At 41.9% G+C, this 22,873-nt stretch overlaps 1 protein-coding gene across 1 annotated transcript in view; it reads left to right on the top strand.

Annotated features, from left to right (window-relative positions):
- The window catches only part of LOC110128796 (atherin-like), a 216,898-nt gene that overhangs the window by 48,276 nt on the left and 145,749 nt on the right, over nt 1-22,873 (top strand). The gene's annotated exons all lie outside the window — the stretch shown is intronic.

Raw genomic sequence — 22,873 nt, 5'->3', positions numbered from 1 at the left:
GGTAGATTCCCTATCTCCTCCTCTTTTGTTTGACTTGGTGGGCATTTTTTGTGTTCCTTTACCTGTTGGGTATTTCTCTGCCTTTTCATCTTGTTTAGATTGCTGTGTCTGGAGTGGGCTTTCTGTATTCTGGTGGTCTGTGGTTCCTTTTTATTGTGGAGGTTTCACCCAGTGGGTGGGGCTGGACGATTGGTTTGTCAAGGTTTCCTGGTTAGGGAAGCTTGTGTCAGTGTTCTGGTACGTGGAATTGGATTTCTTCTCTCTGGAGTGCAATGGAGTGTCCAGTAATGAGTTTTGCGATGGGTCTATGTGTTAGGTGTGACTTTGGACAGCCTGTATGTTGACACTGAGGTCTATGTTCCTGCATTGCTAAAGAATTTGCATGGTATGTCTTGTTCTGGAGCTTATTGGCTCTTGGGTGGTGGGTGGTTTTGGTGTAGGTATGGAGGCTTTTGGATGGTCTCTTATTCCTTAATGTTCCGTGTAGTCAGGAGTTTTCTGGTTTTCTCAGGTTTTGGGCTTAAGTCTCCTGCCTCTGGATTTCAGTTTTATTCTTCCAATAGTCTCAAGACTTCTCCAACTATACAGCACTGATATTAAAACTTCTAGGTTAATGGTGAAAAGATTCTCCACTGTGAGAGACAACCAGATAGGTTCACAGAGTTACATGAAGAATAGGAGAGGGAGGAAGGAGATAGAGGTGAGCAGGAGGAGAAACAGGGGCACTCAAGAGGAGAGAGACAGATCTACGCAGTTATCTGTTCCCAGAGTGTTCTCCGTAGCCCAGACACCCACAAAGATTCACAGAATTGGATTGGGAAGAGAAGGGGAAAGGAGGAAATAGAGGTGTTCTGAGGTAGAAAACAGAGAGTCGAAAGTGGGAGAGAGTAATCACCACACTCCTGAATAGAAATGGGAACTGAATATTGGATTCTTAAATGTCCAAAATTTATATCACATACTGAAAAACAAAGATTAAAAATCTAGTGTAGAGGTTAGACTCTTTGAAATACAATATTTAAAAACAAAAACAAAAACACAAAAAAAATTTAGAAATATATATGAAGTTCGGTTTAAAAATAGGGCTTCTCTCTCTCTCTTTTTTTTTTTTTTGCAAGGTTATAGTGAAATGAAAATGAAAATTACGGAATAATAGAGGAGTATTAGAGGACTTTAAAAGGATATAGGAGAGAAAGACAAGAAAAAGAAAAAAAAGAAAAAAAGAAAAAAAAAGAAAAAAATTTTTGTTTTTCCCTAATTAAAAAAATCGTAAAAATATATGAAATTGAAAGTTGAGGAGTAATGGGGGAGTAATAGGGAATTTTAAAAGAAAATAAAAGAGAAAAAATTTAAAAAAAGGAAAGAAAAAAAAATTTTTTTTTTAATTAAAAAAATATATACATATATATCTAGGAATTTCTCTGGAGCTGTTGCAGTCAGTGTAGGTTCAGTTCAATTTCAGATAGCTCCTCTTTCCAGCTTACACTTCTTGATATCTGTAGGCCCCTTCCCGTGAAGTCGGTGTTACCTTCAGGGATTTTAACCTGTTGCACCAGTCCTTTCTGAAGCGGTTCCCTTTGTTTATTTGGCTTCTGTTTGCCGTCTCTTCGGTGTCTAATTTCCGCCCTGACACAGGCGGGCGGAGGTGATCTCTTATTTAGGTTCTCTAGTTCAGTTCAGTCCTGCTACGGGGAGGGCGGGGCGCTGCAGACAGACACCGCTCTGTGTGGATAGCGCTCACCGTGTTCCGGCCACACTGGGTTTGCCCCGCTCACGGGTGTCTGTGCTTTCCCCGTCTACACTGCTCAGGCTCCCGGCTGCTCTATATGGAGGGGGCCCTGCGTTGGGTGCGGTTCCAGTTTTCGGGTACTCCACAAAAGCGCAGATTCGGTTGCGTCTGCATTCTGTGCCTTCCCTGGCCCGAGCGGCTCTGGCAGCCAGGGCCTTGGGCGCACTCTCCCCGGGTGCGGCACACCTTTTCCCTCTGCGGCCCCAGCGCACGCCGGTGGGGTGCCAGCGGCTTGTGTTTGTTCTCAGGGGCTGGCCACTAGCTGCCACCCTCCCAGCGGTGGATGTCGACCATCCAGAATCTCAGGAAGTCTTTAGATAGAACCCGGAGGCCTGTTTGCAGTGTGGGAGGGGGTGGCTTCTCAGGGGCTGAGTTTGCCCTTTCCCCCTCCCCCCATCTCCTACCTCCAGCGGGGATGGGCCGGCTCTTCTCTGGAGTTTCTCAGTCCCTTTGTTTTGCGAATGGCTGGCAGTGTGTTCGGGCCGGTTAATTTTGACCCTTGCTATCCCACAGTTTAAAAGAGCTCCCTCCGATTGCTCTTAGGGCCTTCAGGCCCGGTCCTTACCCTAATGAATGCCGCCCGCTCCCCTCTGTTCCGCCCCGCTTGTTGCTGGCGGGTACGGGCGTCTGGGGTACTTTTCTGCTGGGAGTTGCTTTTAGGCATGTAATCTGTGGGCCTTATTTAATTTTTCCTCCCAGGTAGGTTGCCCTCCGAGATTCGAAAACCTCCCCCAGACCCGCCAGTGCGAGGGTTTCCTGGTGATTGGAAACTTCCTCTATTAAGACTCCCTTCCCGGGACGGGTCTCCGTCCCTAGCTCTTTTGTCTCTCTTTTTATCTTTTATATTTTGTCCTACCTCCCTTCGAAGACAATGGGTTGCTTTTCTGGGCACCTGATGTCCTCTGCTAGCGATCAGAAGTTGTTTTGTGAAATTTGTTCAGCGTTCAATTGTTCTCTCGATGAATTTGTGGGGGAGAAAGTGGTCTCCCCGTCCTATTCCTCCGCCATCTTGGCTCCTCCCCTATAGTGACAATCTTAAGGATCATGGTCAGTCATCTAGAAGAGACTGCAAGAGAAGTCTGCTTTCTATTTTTAAGGAATTTCTTTGTAACCTGAAATGACAGGAAGTAGGAAAGGGAAGAGACAGGTTGAAAATTCAAACATAAAATAATGAAAATCAAATAGAGTTCAATTATTAAATAACCTCATAGAGTTTAACATCACACCAATAACATTTCTTTCAATGGACATGTCAGAGGAAAGGAATATATCATAGTCAACAAGAGTGTAGTAATTTCTTGTGTTTAAATTCTTGTGTTTAAATTTATTGGGACCATTGACATTGATGACTTCTTTTTATTAAAAATCATCTTCCTTGAGAGGAAGAGGCTAACCAGAGAAGGAATTTGGGAGCACTCTTCTAAAGAGTCAGAAGGAAACAAGAACACAGCCAGGTAAGCCTTCTCTGAAAATACTTCATAGATTTCCCTTTTGTGCTCAGCTGTTAACGAGTTCCCAGCAGGGTTGTTGCCATTTGGGACAGTGTAAAGAAATTTGGAGGTGTTTTTCTTGGGGTCCTTTGAATCTTCCGGTTTCCATTTGGAAAGTATTTCTCTGAGGGAGTCTGGAATGATCCCGTGCTCATCACTGGAGACATTAATCATGTTGCAGCCCAGGGGTTGCAGCTGTCAACACACAGAGAAAAGCAAGTCCGTGGTTGAGACCTGATTACAAAATATCAGGGCCAAGGGTTCTTACACTGAGGAGAGTGTTACCATTTACACCCCTAAACACAAACCTGCCCTCAGCTCTATGCCCACACTGCATTATCTTCATGATTATGATTAGAACTGGCTCATAAAATAGGTATTTATTAAGGAATGATTTTGAGAAAGGAAATCAATCATAGAAAGCACCTATGATGCTAATATATAAAAAGTTATAAGCAGAGGTGATACTCAAAATATTGGACAAGCGGTGTAGCGTGGGAGCAACAGACACAGAGCAGGGTGGAGTGGGGTCCTGGAGACCCCCTGCCATGCCAGCATAGCTCTGCACTGTATGGGGTTCAGGGTGGTCTCAGGAGAGGGGTCGGGGGGCCAGTGTGGTGCTGGGTCACCAAGGAGCATCAGGGCCATGGCTCCCCAAGGGGTGTGCAAGTATATCTATATTGTACTGATTGCAGAGGCTGAAGTCGAAAGTAGTGGCCTTCCTTATAGACAGAGTTTTATCAAAATCTTGTATTTCTTTTTTTTTTTTTAATGTTCATGGATGAGCATTTAATGAAAAAATTGGGACTTATAAATAACAAGCAGGGGAAACCATCAACAAATGCTAAGACAGTAGGGACTGGGAGAACCTATTTGCAAACAATGGAACCAATATGGGAATAATTTCCAAAATATACAGACAACTCATACAGCTCAATATCAAAAAGCAAACAACCCAGTCCTGCGTTGGACAGAACTTCTAAATATGTGCTGTCCTCTGCTTAGTTGCTTAGTCATCTCCGACTGTTTGCGACCCCATGAACTGCAGCCTGCCAGGCTGCTCTGTCCATGGGGATTCTCCAGGCAAGAATACTAAAGTAGGTTGCCATGCCCTCCTCCAGGGGATCTTCCCAACCCAGGAGTTGAATCCAGGTCTCCCACATTGCAGGCGGACTCTTTACTGATGGAGCCAACAGGGAAGCCCAAGAATTCTTGAGCGGGTAGCCTATCCCTTCTCCAGGGGATCTTCCCGGCCTAGGAATTAAATTGGGGTCCCTGTGTTGCAGGTGCATTCTTTAGCAGCTGAGCTACCAGGGAAGCCCAGATCTAAGTATACATTTCTCCAAAGAAGACATGCAGATGGCCAACAGTCACATGAAAGGATGCTCAACATCACTAATTATTAGAGAAATGCAAATGAAAACTGCAGTGACAGCCACACCTGTCAGAATAGCTATGACTGAAAAGTCTACAAATAACAAATGCTGGAAAGGGTATGGAGAAAGGGAACCCTCCTATACTGTTGGGGAGTAAGTAAATTGGTATTGCCACTCTGAAGAACAGTGTGAAGACTCCTTAAAAAACTGAAAACTAGAGTATCATGTGATCTAGCAATCCCATTCCTGGACATATATCTGAAGAAAAGCATAATTTGAAAAGATACAGGCACCTAATGTTCTTTGCAGCACTATCTACAATAGCAAGACATGGAAGCAACCTAAAAGTCTATCGACAGATGAATGGATATAGGTGTGGTGCATGGGTGCGTGCTAAGTCGCTTCAGTCATGTCTGACTCTTTGTGACCCTATGGACTGTAGCCTGCCAGCCTCCTCTCTCCATGGGGATTCTCCAGGCAAGAATATTAGAGAGGGTTGCCATGCCTTCCTCCAGGGAATCTCCCCAACCCAGGGATTGAACCTGTGTCTCTTACATCTCCTGCATTGGCAGCCAGGTTCTTTACCGCTAGTACCACCTGCAGATGCGGTATACACACACACAATGGTATATTACTGAGCCAGGAAAAAGAATGAAATAATGCCATTTTCAGCAACATGCATGGACCTACAGTTTATCATATGAAGTAAGTCAGATGATGAAAGACAAATACCTTGATGTTATTTATACATGGAATCTAAAAAATTATACAAAGGAACATATTTACAAAGGAAATAGATATCACAGACATACAAAACAAACTTATGACTACTGAAGGGAAAGAGGAGGGGAGAAATAAATTAGGAGTTTGGGATTAAAATATACACACTACTATATATAAAATAGATAACCCACAAGAACTTATAGCACAGGGAAATACACTGAACCGCTTGTAATGACCTATAGTGGAAAATAATCTGAAAGCTTGCGACCCCATGGACTGCAGCCTCCCAGGCTCCTCTGTCCATGGGGTTCTCTAGGCAAGAGTATTGGAGTGGGTTGCCATTTCCTCTCCAGGGGATCTTCCCGACTCAGGGATTGAACCCGGTCTCCCTCATTGCAGGCAGACGCTTTACCCTCTAAGCCACCAGGGAAGCCCTATAAAATATATATATAAAACTGAATTGCTTTACTGTATATCTGAAACTAAGACAACATTGAAAATAGACTGTATTTCAATAAAAATTTAAAAATAATACTTGAATGAGGGTCTCAGAAAAAACTTTTTACAGAGGATAAGCAAACACTTTCTTAGCAGTCAAATGTAAAATTATTCACTAAATGAGAGTTATCCAGACTGCACTCATGGTAAACTTAAAAGGCCTTAGACTTAAACATCAGAGGATGTATGAGAGTGAGCGTGTCAGTCGCTCGGTCTTTGCCGTCTTAAACTTGCCTTACGCTGGGGCTGGGCTAGATTCTGCATAATCCGCTGCTGCTGCTGTGCTCAGCTGTGCCTGGCTCTCCCTGGCCCCGTGGGCTGCAGCCCACCAGGCCCCTGTGCAAGAACACTGCAGTGGGCTACCACGCCCTTCTCCAGGGGGCCGCCCCGACCCGGGGGCCAGACCCGGGTCTCCTGCACTGCGGACAGACTCTGTACTGTCTGAGCCACCAAACATGAATGCAAGAAGTCAATACTGGGTCACGAAACAAACAATACGGACCACCAGCATATTCCCTCACAGCCGGCCATTGTTCTCTGTGTGTGCACGTGAGCAGTTTACATAGACACAAGTTTTATATTTTCAGGCATTGTGTAATCTTATGCCTAAGGATATCCACTCACTAAGAAAAGGCAATTATCTTAACTTAGTTTGTAAAATTATGACCAAATAAATAAATAATAAAAATTTGCCATTTTAAGGTGAGGGATTCAGTGGTATTAACTACAGTCACAATGTGTATATCCATTGTTATTATTATTTTCCCAAATCTTATCATCACTACAAACAGACCCCTTGTACCCATTAAGCAAGAACCCCCCATTTCTACCTCCCCCACCTCTCCCTGGTTCCTGTAACCTGTAATCAACTTTCAGTCTCTATGAATTTGCCTATTTCAGATATTTCATATAAGTGGAATCACACAGTGTTTGTCCTTCAGTGTCTGGCTTCTTGCACTTGGGATAATGTTTTCAAGGTTTATCCATGTTGTAGGAGGTATCAGAACTTCCTTCCTTTTTCTGGATGAATAATATTCCATTGTGTGGATAGACCACATTTATTCATCCACTGATGTACACTTGGGTAGCACCCATATTTTGGCTATTATATTGCTACTATGAACATTTACATTTCTGTTTGACCTCCGGTTTTTCAGTCTTTTTTGTTATATACTAGGAGTAAAATTTTGAGGCACTGATAAACTGTTTTTTACAGTTTACACCAGTTTACAGGCTACACCATTTTGCATTTTAACCAGCAATGTACATTTTCACCAGCAATTTCTGTTACTTGCTATGTTCCATTAAAAAATATAATAGCCATCCTGGTTGGTGTGAAGTAGTATCTCATTGTGGTTTTGACTTTCCTTCTTCTGTTGACTAGTGATGTTGAGCATCTTTTCATGTACTCATTGGCCACTTATATATCTTCCTTGGAGAAAGGTCTATTCAAGTACTTTGTCCATTTTTAAATTAACTTATTTGTCTTTTGTTATTCAGTTGTAGGAGGTCTTTATAGACTCTGGATATTGAGCTCCTATCATATATATGATTTGCAGGTGTTTTCTCCTACTCTCTAGGCTGTCTTTTCACTTTTTTCATAATGTCCTTTGATGCTGAAAATATTTTAATTTTTGATGAAGTCCAGTTCATCTATATTTATGTTGTTGTTGCTTGTATTTTTGTTGTTATGTCTTAGTGCCAAATCCAAAGTCAAGAAGATTTGCCATTATGTTTTCTTCTAAGAATTTATAGTTTTAGCTCTTATATTTAAGTGTTTGATCCATTTTGAGTTACATTTTTATACAGGGTGAGGTAAAGGTCTGATCTCTCTCTTTTGTACATGGAAATCCAGTTATTCCTGCACAATTCATTGAAGAGATTATTTTCTTTTCCTATTGAGTGGTACCCATGTCAAAATCAATTGACCACAATTATATGGTTTATTTCTGGATTCTCAGTTCTATTTCATTGGCCTATCTGTCTATACTTATGCCAGTACCACCTGATTTTGATTACTATAGCTTTGCAGTTGGTTTGAAATTGGGAACCATGAGTTCACTTACTTTGGTCTTTTTCGGGAATGTTTTGGCTATTTAGACATCTTCCAATCCCATATGAATTTGAGGGTTGGCTTTTCTATTTTGCAAAAAAAGCCATTGGAATTTTGATAGGAACTGTGTGGAATGTGTGTTTAGCTTTGGTAGTATCAACATCTGAACGGTATTAAGTCTTCCAATCCAGGAGAAGGTGATGGCTTTCTATTTATGGGAGTCTTCTGTAATCTCTTTCATCAATGTTTTATAGATGTTAATGTGGAAGTCTTTCACCTATTTTGTTAGATTTATTTCCAGATATTTTATTCTTTTGGGTGCTATTATAAATGGAATTGTTTTCTTAATTTCCTTTTCAGTTTGTTCATTAGAAAAGCAATGTTTATAAATAATTTTACCTCTACTTAGGAGTGTTGAGGAAATATGCCTTTCATCAAGATAAGCTAATTGCTTTATACATATTCATTTTTACAAAGACAATATTAAATTAGAAAAAAGATAATCCATGAAAATAAGATCAGTAAAGCATAAGCATCATCTCATTAAGTCACCTAGTCTAAGCTGGAATTACTTTGCTAGCATTTGTGTGAGGTGGCCTGCTCTCCTTCTCAGAGGGCTGGTAAGGCTGTGGTTAGAAAATTACACTGACAGGACATTGCTTCCCTGTAGTTTCCACCCTTTGGTTCCAGTTACGTCAACCTAAGGACGTGCACAGACAAAGCTAACTCCTCTGTGACATGGCTAACTTTAATGTAGTTGAGGACAATCGTCTTGTCCCTATGGAGTCTTCTCTTTCTGGGAAATAGAGTAGTTCTTAAAACCATTCATTGTGTGTTTCCAATTTGTTATTCACTCTTTGCTTCTCTCTGACTGTGCTCCAGTCTGTGTTTACATCGACCCAAAAGTATTGTGCCCCAGACAGTGCTGTGTCCTGACCAGGGCCCTGCAGAGCAGATGATCTGCTTCCTTACTCTGGATGTTAGGATCCATCAGTTAACACCGGACGTGAGAGTACTAGACTTAACATGTTAGTTTTCAGCTATACTGACATATGCTTATACTCTAACTTGTGGGAATACAGATGGTAATAAAAAAAGTCTTTGTCAATTGTCACATTTCAAGTGAAATAAGAAATCTGGACATGATTTTGTACAATCCAATTTTAGCACCTCTACATTTAGACTGTCAAAGACGTATATAGATAGAGGGTGTATACATTTGACATATTTTGCATATGTTAAAGATTCTGTTACAGAAGAAATATGCTATTTTATTTTTCAGTGGACAGATAATTCCAAAGTTGTGATGTTTTCTCCTTATTTATTATAAGAGAGAGAGTAGCCTTTTGTAAGAATGTGTACTCACAGCATGAATTGTTCCTGAATAATTAGGTTCATTTACGAGGATATTATCTCCAGGATTAACGATCATTTCAAACACCTAACAAAAGAGGCACAGGTTAGCTTGGAGAGTATGATTTCCAGTCATAGAAACCCCCACGACTTTTTTTTTAAGTTTGAGCTCACTAGTATTCTAGAGTAGGCATTGGCAAGTTTTCCATAAATGCCAGATGGGACATGTTCTGTGGCCCTGGTGTCTGTGTTGCCACTACTCATCTCTGCTTCTATGATGAGAATGCAGCCATAGACAATGTGTAAGCCGATGGTGTGGCTGAGTTCCAGTAATGCTCTAGTTACAGGATCAGACAAGAGCTCGTTTTGCTGTCAAGCCATAGTTTGCCAATCTGTGTTCTAGGTTGAAAAACAAAACATAACTGATTTGGCTCCTAAAATTCATTTTTTCCTTATATGTAAAAATTTAAAATATTTGCTAGAAGCCACACCTGTGTAAAGGATGGAGATAAAGTGATGAGAGTAATGGTATAGTTTTTACCCTTATGGAAGTGCTAGTCCACCATGATGACTAAATTTTCAGAAGTCCCAGAAACATGGGCTTCCCAGGTGGCATTAGTGGTAAAGAACCCACCTGCCAATGCAGGAGACACAGGAGATGCTGGTTTGATACCTGGGTGGGGAAGATCCCCTGGTGGAGGGCATGGCAACCCATGCCCAAGAATACTCCAGTATTCTTGCCTGGAGACTCCCATGGACAGAGGAGCCTGGCAGGCTATGTCTATGGGTTGGCAAAGAGTTGGACACAACTGAAGCAACTTAGCACTCATAGAACTGTCCTTCCCTGCCCTGGGATGCTTCACAGTCCCCAGGTCAAGAGTCTCCTCTGTATCATTTTAACAACCCAGAGCTCTTGATAAACAGCACGGCCATTATCCATTGAGACAGAAGATCTGACTTTAGTTTCCTGATATGGCCTCAGATATTCCATTTACTATTCCTTATGAGCTTTTGGCATTTTAAGACAAAAACAGTGTCCTTCTCTGAAAAGTCTCTGACTGATTCAGGATTTACAGGACCTCCTTTGTTATTGCTGTTGTGTAGTCATCAAGTTGCTGACTTGTGACTCCATGGACTGCAGCCCGCCAGGCTCATCTGCCCGTGGGGTTTCCTAGGCAAGGTTGCCATTTCCTCCTCCAGGGGATCTTCCCAACGCAAGGATCAAACCTGCCTCTGTAACTGGCAGGCAGATTCTTTACCACTGAGCCGCCTGGGAGCACACAGGACCTCCAGGGACCGAATGAGCCACTAGAGTGGCTTGTGTATTATCCAGGTGTCAGAGGAGAAACCTCGTCACAAACATCCCTCAGGTTGGTGAGGGACCTGAGAAAGTCCAGTATCCTAAATGAGGAGGGAGGGCTGCTTATTACCTGAGACACGGGCATCTAAAATGATATCTGTCCTGGAGAACAAAATGGAAGAAAGATTAAACCAGATTCCCAGGAGATCTTGGTAACAGTATGGTGATAAGCCAATGAGTTACTGGTGTATTTGGCCACCTATGCTGTATTCCTCTTCGATATGACAAATATTGAGACAGACAAAGAAGAAACTTTCTTGTGCATCTTTCTGGGGGGACAAAAAGGCTTGCAGCACACCTTCCTAAGAAAAGAATTTCACTGAAAAGAACTTTTTCTCCTACTATTCTGGGGCATCACAAATGTTTGTTTTCAAGAAAAAGACTCAAACAACAGCTAATCCTTTTTATTTTTTTCTCATTAAATCCAAAAAGAAGGGAAAAATGTGAAGTCTTATTACTTTACTATATTATTCTGTAATAATAATAATTTAACTAAAATTCATTGAAACTCACCAGATTATGTTTTTCACATTTACATAAAAAAGGAGCAAAAGGCTACTCTGGTTTGATATAAACAAGAGTCAGGCTTTAATCTAGAGGTAAAGACTGAATTAAGAGTTTTATCCAGGACTAATTATTCATGAAAAAGAAATAGATGAAACTGAGAACTGTATGCACAGTCTCTTGTTTGGGGAATACCCAACGATGGTTACCTCTGTGGACTTCCCTGAAATCCAGGAGAGAGGCAGAGAGAGAGGGAGGCAAACAGAAAGAATGAAAGACAGAGAGAGAGAGAAGACGCCAGCCCAGGGGAGAAGTCAGCCACAGCCACAGACGCATCCTCAGATCTGGAGAAGCGCGGCTGAGAAAGAGAGAGCAGATGCCAGCCCAGGGGAGAAGTCAGCCACAGCCACAGACGCATCCTCAAATCTGGAGAAGCACAGCCGAGAGGGAGACAGAGAGACAGAGAAGACGCCAGCCCAGGGGAGAAGTCAGCCACAGCCACAGACGCATCCTTAAATCTGGAGAAGCGCGGCGGAGAGGGAGACAGAGAGACAGAGAAGACGCCAGCCCAGGGGAGAAGACAGCCACAGCCACAGACGCATCCTCAGATCTGGAGAAGCATGGCCGAGAGGGAGATGGGGCGCAGGAGGCCTCTGGTACAGATGATGACAGCAGCAGACATGCAAAGGGATGAGGCCTCATCTCAGGAGGGTCAGGACACACCCTCGAAGAATTTAAAAGTCATACAGACAGAACCACAGCCTAACTCAAATTAGCCTGCATCTCTGAGCCACATGAAACTGATCCGTGCTCACTAAGCTGCAGGGAATCTTGTCCTAAGGACTCAGAGCTCTGGGCTCTCTGTTTAAGAGGAATCATGTTGGTGAATATCTTCAAGTTCCACTTATGATTTTGGTGAAGACTTGCTATCCCATAAGACATGCTGCTTTGTGGTTAAGGGAGAGATGGCAATATGGGTGCACATGTTACATTCTTTCCATGGGTGCCCTTCCGCCCCACTCTTACCTTACAGAGACCTTCTAGGCTGCCACATGCGACACATATGTCCATCTGTCCTTGGCTGGGTGCATAATGGATGGTGGGCGGATTATGCAATTTTACTTGTAACTGTTTTAGCCAGGATAACAGCTCTGAGAGTCTAAAGCATAAAATGCATTTAAAAATTGACAGTAGTGAAAATCATAATAGTAGTAGACAGAAACCATGTGGTAATTTCATGGTAGTGGTGGTTTTCCTGCTAAGTTGTGTCTGACTCTTGTGACTCCATGGACCGTAGCCTGTCAGGTTCCTTTGTCCATGGGATTTCACAGGCGAGAATACTGAAGTGGGCTGCCATTTCCTTCTTCAGCTGGCTTCATACTAGGGACTTTATACATTCAGTTTAAAAATCCTTAAGTGCTTTTTGCTGATATTCATATCTTACTTAAAACATAGGGCAACAAACTTAAAGATTAAGAAATCCACATAAAGTTCATCAGCTGGTGGTTTAATGAGCTGAGACTTGAATCTACTGCTTTCTTATTGCAAAGCCTCTACTTTTTCTTTTATGTTAGAGAATTCACTGTGTATGTGATTTTTTGTTTTTTTTAGGGAGATTTTTGTAGGATACCTAGAAGTTTGGGTTCAGTAAGTTGTTTGCATCACAGAAAGAAAAGCCTAGGTATACATTATGTACAATACTATTGTTATGCCCCCAGTGTGTATTAATCCTTCAATCACAGAGGAAACAGACTCTGATAAAGTATAATTAATAGACATTCTGTAAGTTACTCTTCATCACTGGAAGAAGACCAGCTAAAGAAAGCCTTATAATATTTGTTCTGTTTCCTTTATGAAGTTAAACACATCTAAATTGTGGGCAGTGTGTTTCCATAGCTGCCTGTTAGAATAGGAATATAATTAGTGAAAAATTCCCGAGGCCCTAAAGTGTTTTCTGAATCGTCTTTATCCTCCTCTCTTCTCCCCTGATTCTTCTCCTAGTTTATCTTCTTTCTGTCTTTCTTTCTTTCCAGTCTCAGCTCAAATGGTACCTCCTTTTAAAAACTTCTCCTTCTCCAGGTGACTACTTTTAAGGTTGAAAAGCAGGTACTGAGGAGTGTTAAGCAGTCAGTATCATTCCTGCTCTTAATTTTTCTTGAACAACTCTTCCCCCAAACCTTCCTAACTGTTGAATATCCAGTTAAAAAAAGACATAGTCATTTATTAGCTGGCTGCAGAATACTGCTCATGAAAATGAACCAAATAAGTTAAATTATCTACTGATCAGATTGAGGGCAGGAAGAGAAGGTGGCGACAGAGAATGAGATGGCTGGATAGCATCACTGACTCAGTGGACATGAGTTTAAGCAAACTCTGGGAGGTAGTGAAGGAGAGGGAAGCCAGGCAAGCTGCAGCCCATGGGGTCTTAAAGAGTTGACATGACTTAGCGGCTGAACTACTGATCAGTACCCAGCACTCTGAGAATACTGCAGTGCTCTCTTCATCATTTGTTCATTAAATTGGATGGGTTTCCATTTTCTGCGGTGAAAACTGCAGTCTTGAAAGGGAGCATGCTGGGGTTTGGTGCCCCAGTTGCCAAGCAGAGGACAGATTTCAGTGCCTTGCCCAGTTTCTCACCTTCAACAAAGGGGAGAGAGTAAGAAACGTGTTTTGTAAACCGAGATGGTCAGTATGTTTCATTAAAGTCAATAAAACTTTACAGTGTAATGATGTCTAGTGATAGAATGCTAGTCTGAAAGAAATATAGATGACTTTGTCTGGACTGACCTCAGTAGTGGAGGAACTGAGGAATCAACACGTGCCACTGAGAAGGCCGACTGATCACCCGGACAAAGCAGAGGCCACAGTAACAGAAAACCCTCCTCCACTTGGCCCCTCCCTGCCCACCAGGCCCCCACACCCCCTTCTGTCCTGTGTGCCCGCCCTCCCACTCTGCACGCGCCTGCAGGCTGTGCTGAACCCTGACTTCTGCGCCCAGGAGAGCCCCCTGGTCTCTAACCAGGACCGCGGCCTGGCCTCTCTCTGTTGCAGATTCACTGCCCTCGTGCCAGTTCCAGCTGAGTTCTCTGAGAGTGCGGGCAGTGCCTGTCCCAAGTCTGCACAGAGCCGGCTTCAGACCTCCCGGAGCAGCTCTGCGGGGACCCCTCCCTCCTAGCGGAGAGCTGCACCCCAACTCACCAATGACTGACTTGAAGGGCGGAAGAGTTTCTGGTTGCACTCCTAGCCGTGATGAGCCGTGTGTAATTCATTATCGATTCCAAGCACCAAGCCCTTCTTTTGGTAGTTGAAGACTAGGAAAGCTAAGGATCCACCTCAATTGTTCCTCCTAAATCTTGCCCTGAAAAGGTCACCTCCTCTGTCCCCTAGTTTGAGTCTGGTGTGAGGAGCAGGAGAGGCCAGGGAAGCCCTGGCTGCAGGTGTTGTTTGAATGTGGTTAGGAACCGGCTGCGGCAGATGGCAGGACTTGTGGCAGTGGCCTTTGGTACCTTCCCTTGTCATGCCCATCCGCTGGCCCCCACCCCTGGCCTCGCCTCCATCCTGGTCTAGGTCCTGACTGCGCCTGCGGCCTGGTCATCGGTCTTGGCGCAGGCAGTGCGGGAACCTGGCCCTCCAGCATTGCAGCCTTAACCAGGATTCAAAATCCAGTCAGATTCCTGACTTTGCAGCTGGAGTCACAGAAGAAAGTGGCGGATTGACTGGGGAGCTGCCTGGATCCAGGCGAGGGGCTGGTGGAAGGCTCTTAGTCTGCCCTGCTCAGGTCCTGGAGGAAGGCCGCCTGCTGGCTTGGCACCGTGACCAATCCAACGCGAAGCTCTCCTTTCAGCAGTGCAGACTGTAGACCCTCTTCTGGCAGATCACCAAAGTGGACTGGTGATTTGCAGAGCCTCTGTCTCCAAGACCTGAGAGTTTTACAGTTTTAAAACCTCGTTTTAGATTCCTTGTTTATGCCGAGTGCACGTCTTTCTCTGGTTGTCGGCCGTGGGTGCTTGTCTCTAGTTACCCTAGTCTTCTTGATGTGGGGGGAGTGCTTCTCTTATAGCAGAGCACGGGCACCCCGGCTCCTGGGCTGGGCAGCTGTGGCCTGGTGGGCTAGGTTTCCCAGGGCAGGTGAGATCTTACTTCCCTCATCTAACCCAAGCTTACCCAAGCGGCCTTCATGGGAAAGCCTAGGACCACCAGGGAAGTGGCAACCAGAGTATTGTAGAGTGAGGATTCAGTGTTGATGCAAACTTTGCAGGAACCACCCTGAGGGTCTCCTCAAATTTTACTGTCTCATCTTCCCTTGGGCCCTCTGACTGTCCATTTTAGATTTAGGTTGGAAGTGTAGATCCAAAGAGATTCAGGACTTGGGGCTGCACCTTGTCCCACTTTTCTGATAGAATAATCCTCCTCCCCACTCTCTCCACCAGTTTTCTCTGTGATTTCTCTTTTCTGAAGCATCAAAATGCTTCCATAGGAGCCCTTAATGAGAGATTTGTAAACAGCCCCTTTCTTTTTAAATTCTTAAATGGGTATTAAAAGTCATTTCTTTTTAACCAAATTCCCAACTGGACTCATTCATTTGGTAAACACTGTTGAGTTCTTCCTGAATGAGTGAGTATTGACCCTCTTCCAAAGGCTTTCTTAGACATAATGGTTTGATCCTGGAGTCCCTTTTGCCCTTATCTAGGTCCTGGCAACAGCAGGATGAGATAGCCCAGGAAAATGTTTATGCCCCCAGCTTGCGTGCTCAGTCATGTTTGACTCTAGTGACCCTATTGACTGTAACCCGCCAGGCTCCTCTGTCCATGGGGTTTTCCAGGCAAGAATACTGGAGTGGGTTGCCATTTCCTTCTCCAGGAAATGGCAGGTCTTCCCAACCAAGGGATCGAACCTGCATCTTCTGAATCTACTGCCTTGCAGGCAGATTCTTTACTTGCTAAGCCACTGGGGAAGCCTCTAGCTTAGGAACACAAGGGAATATATTAGTAAAGCTGCTGGAAACCCAAAAGGCAATGATGGAATTCTGGATTCAGAGACCTCAAGTGGTTTAAATCCCACTTAATGAAGTTACTTAATCTTGCTGTGCATCAGCTTGCTCACAGGGCTGTAAGCGGGATTAAATCAGAGAATCTCTGAGGCTTATCAGCACAGTGGCCTGATCTTATAAAAGAGTCACTCAGTGACTCTTAGCTGTTATTATGACTAGTAACAATGTTCTTGAAGAAGGAAATGGCAGCCCACTCCAGTATTCTTGCCTGGAGAATCCCAGGGACAGAGGAGCCTGGTGGGCTGCCGTCTGTGGGGTCGCACAGAGTCGGACAGGACTGAGATGATTTAGCAGCAGCAGCAGCAGCAGCAACAACAATGTTCTAAGCAAACCTAAGAACTCAGCCTGCTGGTGGTTTTGGCTAGAAAAACTGTATGGCAACTTTGAAGGAAAATTATGTCCTTAGTTAATTCATATATGCAATTAAGAATCTTTGTGAGGTTACCTATTTAGAAAAGTGTTGCCTCTGAATGTTTCTAGAAATTAGCTCAAGAAGCTCTAACTTTTAAAATTAACTAAGTTATAAGCAATAGTTAATTATGAAATAAAACTGGAGTTACTGATATTACTAGAGATTCAGGATCCTCCCCCCACCCCATTAGTGTGATTCCCTTAGATACTTAATACAAATCTAAACTTCTTCCCTTTGGCAGTAGGAATGTGTTTGGTGAAAGGTATTTGGTGTTCTGAGCCAAGAAGAAAATTAGAATTTATCCTTTGCAGCCATATTCTTGCACAGGTCTGTGCTTCTTATAATATTTATTATATACAGTTTTTTTTAAGTATGGAATTAATCCCCACCCACACTTTCAATCAATGATAACAGAACTAAAGGAGTCCAGAGTAAAGAGATTTTAGGCCAGCTTGTCGTAAGATGCAGGCCCTCAACCTTCATCAGTTTGCTGAGTTTTATCCTTGGCTGTAGGAGTGGTGATTCACTGTGAGATGGTGATCATTGAGGTCAGGCAGAGAAGCAGAGAAGTAGCCCATCAGAGCAGATACTGGAATGCAGAGGATCTGATCATTGAGGTCAGGCAGAGAAGCAGAGAAGTAGCCCATCAGAGCAGATACTGGAATGCAGAGGATCTGAGTTTGTGCTTGGAAATTCAAGGCAGAGAATGGCCAGTGTGGTGGGAAAGGGTAGGCAAGGGCTAAGCTAGGGACAGTTCACCTAAGGATCAGAAGCTGAAGAGATGATTGGTTGCTAGAAAATCAAAGAGACCAGACTTTGAAATTGTCAGGAGCAACCGCAGGAGGAATTCTCCTGAGGGTGTGGAATGAGTGATCAAGGTTCACAGCTCAGGCTGCCTTTTAAAGGCTTGGCTTAGGACTCCTGGGGACAGAATGAATTAAAGGGCCAGGAGTTCTGGACCCAGTCATTCTCTAAACATTTGTTGAGTGCTCCCCTGTGCTGGGAGCTGTATCATGTTTAAAGTGATGATGGAGACAAGCCACCTGTCTGGAGGCTGGAAGTGCAGGGTGAAGGCGTCGGCAGGCACGGCTGTCTCTGTGACCTGTGGCCCAGAGTCTGTCCCAGGCCTCTCTCCTAGATGCTGGTGGTGTGTTGGTGTGGTTGAGTGTTCCTTGTCTTGTGGCTGCATCACCGTGGTGTCTGCCTTCGTCTTCACGTGGTGTCTCCCTGTTGTCAAACTTACAGCGACACCAGAGGGCTCGCCGTCATCGCCTGGTGTTAACTTGGTTACTTCCCTAAGGACTTTGTATTCAAGTAAAGTCACAGTCCTAGGTATTAGGGGTTAAGACTCCAAAGTATCCTTTTTAACACATTGAAGTATAGTTAATTTACAATGTTCTGTTAGTTTCAAGTATACAACAAAGTGATTCAGTTATGTATACATAATATACATACATATGTATTCTCTTTCAGATTTTTTCTGTTATAGGTTATCACAAGATACTGAATGTGGTTCTCTGTGCTATACCATAGGCTCTTATTGTTTATCTGTCTTATACATGCTCAGTTGCTCAGTTGTGTCTGACTCTTTGTGACCCCATGGACTGTAGCCTTCCAGGGCCCTCTGTCCATGGGATTTTTTTCTAGGCAAGAATACTGGAGTGGGTTGCCGTTTATATCTTAGTCTCAGACTCCTGCTTAAGCTTCTTCTTTTCCCTGTCATCTCTCCATCCCCATTAGAAATGCTAATTTTATGTTCTATGTCTGTGACTCTTTTCCTGTTTTCTAAATAAGTTCATTTGTATCATTTAAAAAAAATTCTGTATATAAGTGATATATAATATTTATTTCTCTGTTTTCATTTAATATGATAATATCTAGGTCTGCCTATGTTGCTGCAAATGGCATTATTTCATTCTTCTTCTTCTTTTTTTAATGGCTGAGTAATATGCACCAGATTTCCTTTTTCCATTTATCTGTGATGTCCATTTAGGTTGTTTCCATGTCTTGGCTATGTAAATAGTGCTGCTATGAACATTGGTGTGCATGTATCTATTTGAATTAGAATTTTCTCCATATATATATATATATACCCAGGAGTGGAATTGCAGGATCATATGGCAACTCCACTTTTAGTTTTAAAAATAAGCTACATCGAATTTTCCACATGGCTACACCAGCTTACATTCCCACCAGTAGTGTAGGAGGGTTCCTTTTTCTCCACACTGTCTGGAAAATTTTATTTTGTAGACTTTTTAATGATGACCATTCTGACCATTGTGACATGGTACTTCATTGAAATTTGGATTTTCATTTCTGTAATAAATAGTCATGTTGAACATCTTTTCATGTGCCTGTTGGTCATGTATGTCTTCTTTGCAGAAGTGTCTATTTAGGTCTCGACCATTTTTTTGATTGGGTTGTTTTTTTCATGTTAAGCTGTAATAGTTCTTCGTATATTTTGGAAATTAATTCTTTGTCAGTAGCATCGTTCGCAAATATTGTCTCATATTCCCTAAAGGGTCTTTTCTCATTTTTATGATTTCCTTTGCTCTGTAAAAGCTTTTAAGTTTAATTAGGTCCCATTTCTTGTTTTTCTTTTTATTTTCATTAGTCTAGGATTGATCCAAAAAGATATTGCTGCCATTTATGTCAAAGAAAATTCTAAGATTTCCTTTAGAAGTTTCATAGTATCTATTCTTACATTTAGATCTATAAGCTATTTCCAATTTATTTTTGTTTATGGTATTAGAGAATGTTCTAATTAATTTCATTCTTTAACATGTAGCTGTCCACTTTTCCTAGTACCACCTGTTGAAGAGACTGTTTCTTCTCCATTGCATATTCTTGCCTCTTTTGTCACAGATCACTTGGCCATACATTTGTGGGTTTATTTCTCAGCGTTCTGTCCTGTTCCATTGATCTGTGCTTCTATTTTTGTGCCAGTTCTGTAGTGTTCTGATGACTCCCTTATATCAGTAGTCAGGGAGCATGATTCCTCCGGCCCCATTCTTCTTTCTCAAGATTGCGTTGGGTATTTGGGGGTCTTCTGTGTTTCCATACATTAAAAACATTACTTATTTGTTTACTTTTGGCTGTGCTGGGTCTTGGCTGCTGCGTGAGGGCGTTCTCTCACTGCAGCAGGCAGCGGCCCTGCATCACTGCGGTGTGCGGGCTTCTCATTGTGGTGGCTTCTCTTGGTGCAGAGCCCAGGCTCCTGGCACGTGGGCTTCAGGAGTGTGGCCAGAGTGCTTGGTTGCCTCTCAGCAAGTGTGATATTCCCGCCAAGCATCGAACCTGTGTCCCCTGCATCGGCAGGCAGATTCTTCACCACTAACGGAACACCAGGGAAGCCCTCCACACATATTTTAAATTTATTTTTTCAAGTTCTGTGAAAAATGTCTTTGGTAATTTGAATGGTATTGCATTGGAATCTGTAGATTGGCTTGAACAGTATCATCATTTGAACAATTCTGATGCTTTCAATCCAAGAACACAGTGTATCTTTACACCTGCTTGTGTCGTCTTCTAAATCTTTTATCGTTATCTAAGTTTTTGGAGTGTAAGTCTTTGCCTCCTTAGGTAGGTTTAATCCTAAGTAGTCTATTCATTTTGATACTGCAGTAAATGAGAGTTTCCTTAATTTTTCTTTTGATATTTCCTTGTTTGTGCATAGAAATGCAACAGATTTCTGTAGGTTAATTTTGTATCTTGAAAATTTATAGGATTTATTAATGAACTCTTAATAGTTTCCTGGTAAAGTCTTTAGGATTTTCTACATATAGCAGCATGTCATATGCAAACCGTGATAGTTTTACTTTCTTCTTTTCCAACTTGGATTCCTTTTATTTTTCCTGTGTGATTACATGGCTAGGAGTTCCAAATCTATGTAGAATACAAATGTTGAGGGAGCATTCTCTTCTTGTTTCTGAACTTAATGGAAATGCTTTCAGCTTTTCACTGTTAACTATGAGATTAGCTATTGGTTTGTCACATATGGCCTTATTATGTTGAGATATGGTCCCTTTATGCCCACTTTCTGAGGAGTTTTTATCATAAATGGATGTTGAATTTTATCAAAAGCCTTTTCTGCATCTATTGAGATGATAATATGGTTTTTATTTTTCAGTTTGTTAATATAATGCATCACATTGATTGATTTCCAAATAATGAAAAACTCTAGCACCCTTGTGATAAATCTCTTTGATCATGGCGTGTGATCTTTATATTGTATTGTTGGAGTTGATTTGCTAGTATTCTGTTGAGTATTTTTGTATCTGTGTTCATCAGTGATATTGGCCTCTAATTTTCTTTTTTTTTGTGATATCTTTGTCTGGTTTTGTTATTAGGGTGACAGTGGCCTCATAGAATGAGTTTGGAACTGTTCCTTTCTCTGCAATTTTTTGGAAATAGTTTTAGAAGGATGATTGTTAACTCTTCTTTAAATGCTTGGTAGAATTCACCTGTGAAACCATTTGGTCCTGGGCTTTTGGTTGTTTGGAGTTTTAAATTTTCTGATTCAATTTCAGTATTGATAATTGGTGTGTTCATATTTTCTATTTCGTCCTCATTCAGTCTTGGTGCCTTCCTAAGAATTGTCCATTTCCTCTGGCTTTCCATTTTATTGATGTATAGTTACTCACAGTAGTCTTTTATGGTCTCTTTTATTTCTGTAGTGTCAGTTGTAGCTTCTCTCCTTTAATTTCTAATTTTATTGGTTTGAATCCTCTTCCTTTTTTTTTTTTTTTTTACTTTATGAGTATGACTAGTGGTTTATCCATTTTGCTTATTTCAAAGAACCAGCTTTTAGTTTCATTGATCTATAGGGAAGCACTAAAGACTTTCTTACACTGGGGGAAGGGAATCCTAAAGTGGACAAGTCAATATTTAAATTTAAATTTGAAGGAAACCGTGCTGAGTGACAACTGTTCCCTTTCTATGACTGTTTCTATTTGCATATTATATATTCAGGTGCACCTGTGTTGGTTGCATATATATTTATACATGTATAACTTCATCTTGGATTGATCCCTTGATCATTGTACAGTGTCCTCCTCTGCCTCTTGTAACAGTCTTTATTTTAAAGTCTATTTTGTCTGGGTATTGCCACTCTAGCTTTCTTTTGTTTTCCATTTACATGGAATACCTTTTTTGAACTCCTCATTTTCAGTCTGTATGTGTCCCTAGATCTGAAGTGGTGCTTGTGTAGACAGCGTCTTGTGTTTCTATCCATTGAGCCAGCCAGTGTCTTTCATTTAAAGCATTTAATTCATTTACATTTAAAGTAATTATCCAAAGGTATGTCCTTATTACCACTTTGTTAATTGTTTGTTTTTATGAGTCTTTTTTTTCCTTCCTCTTTTGTTCTCCTCTCTTATAATTTGATAGCTAACTTTAGTGTTGTGTATGGATCCTTTTTTCTTTTTTATGTTTGTGTCTATTGTAGATTTTCAGTTTGTGGTGACGAGGAGGTTTTGATACAGCAACTATATATAAACACAATTATTTTAAGTTGCTGGTCTTTTAATTTCAAGTGCATTTGCAATACCCTGCATTGTGCTTTCCTCGTGATTGATGCTTTTGACATATTTAGGTGTGGTTGCTTTCCTGTTTACCATGTGTGCCTTTACCAGTGAGCTTGTCCATGCATAATTTTCTTCTTTCTAGTTGTGGCCTTTTCTTTTCCACCTAGAGAAGTTCCTTTGGCATTTGTTGTAAAGCTGGTGTGGTGGTGCTGCGTTCTCTTAGCTTTTGTTTATCTGTAAAGCTTTTGATTTTTCTGTCAAATCTGCATGAAGCCTCGCTGGGTATTCAGTTTCTTCCCTTTCTTCACTTTAAAGCTATCATGTCACTCCCTCTTGGCCAGTGTTTCTGCTGAGAAATCAGCTGATAACCCTATGGGAATTACATTGTATGTTATTTTTTCCTTTTCCTTTTTTAGCTTTTAATATTTTTCCTTTGTCTTTAATTTTTGTCAATTTGATTAGTATGTATATCTTCATGTTCCCCCCGGATTTATTCTGCCTGTGACTCTCTGTGCTTCCTGACAGTTGTTCATTTTAAGTCAGCTTGAAATAGCTATAGCAATTACCACCAGGACCAAACATTCCAACTCATTCGTATGGTGGAAAAATAATAACTGTGATGGAGGTATTTATGTACACAAGGATCTTGGGAATGACAGTAATCTATACTTCCTAATTCCTTAAAGGACATGATAATTTTACAATGACTAAATTGGAATGCTGGTAAATTGTTCTATAGC

The sequence above is a fragment of the Odocoileus virginianus genome, chromosome 18, assembly GCF_023699985.2.
Source record: "Odocoileus virginianus isolate 20LAN1187 ecotype Illinois chromosome 18, Ovbor_1.2, whole genome shotgun sequence".
NCBI lineage: Eukaryota > Metazoa > Chordata > Mammalia > Artiodactyla > Cervidae > Odocoileus > Odocoileus virginianus.
Note: the sequence above shows the minus strand (reverse complement) of the source record. Positions and strands in the feature narration are given on the sequence as shown.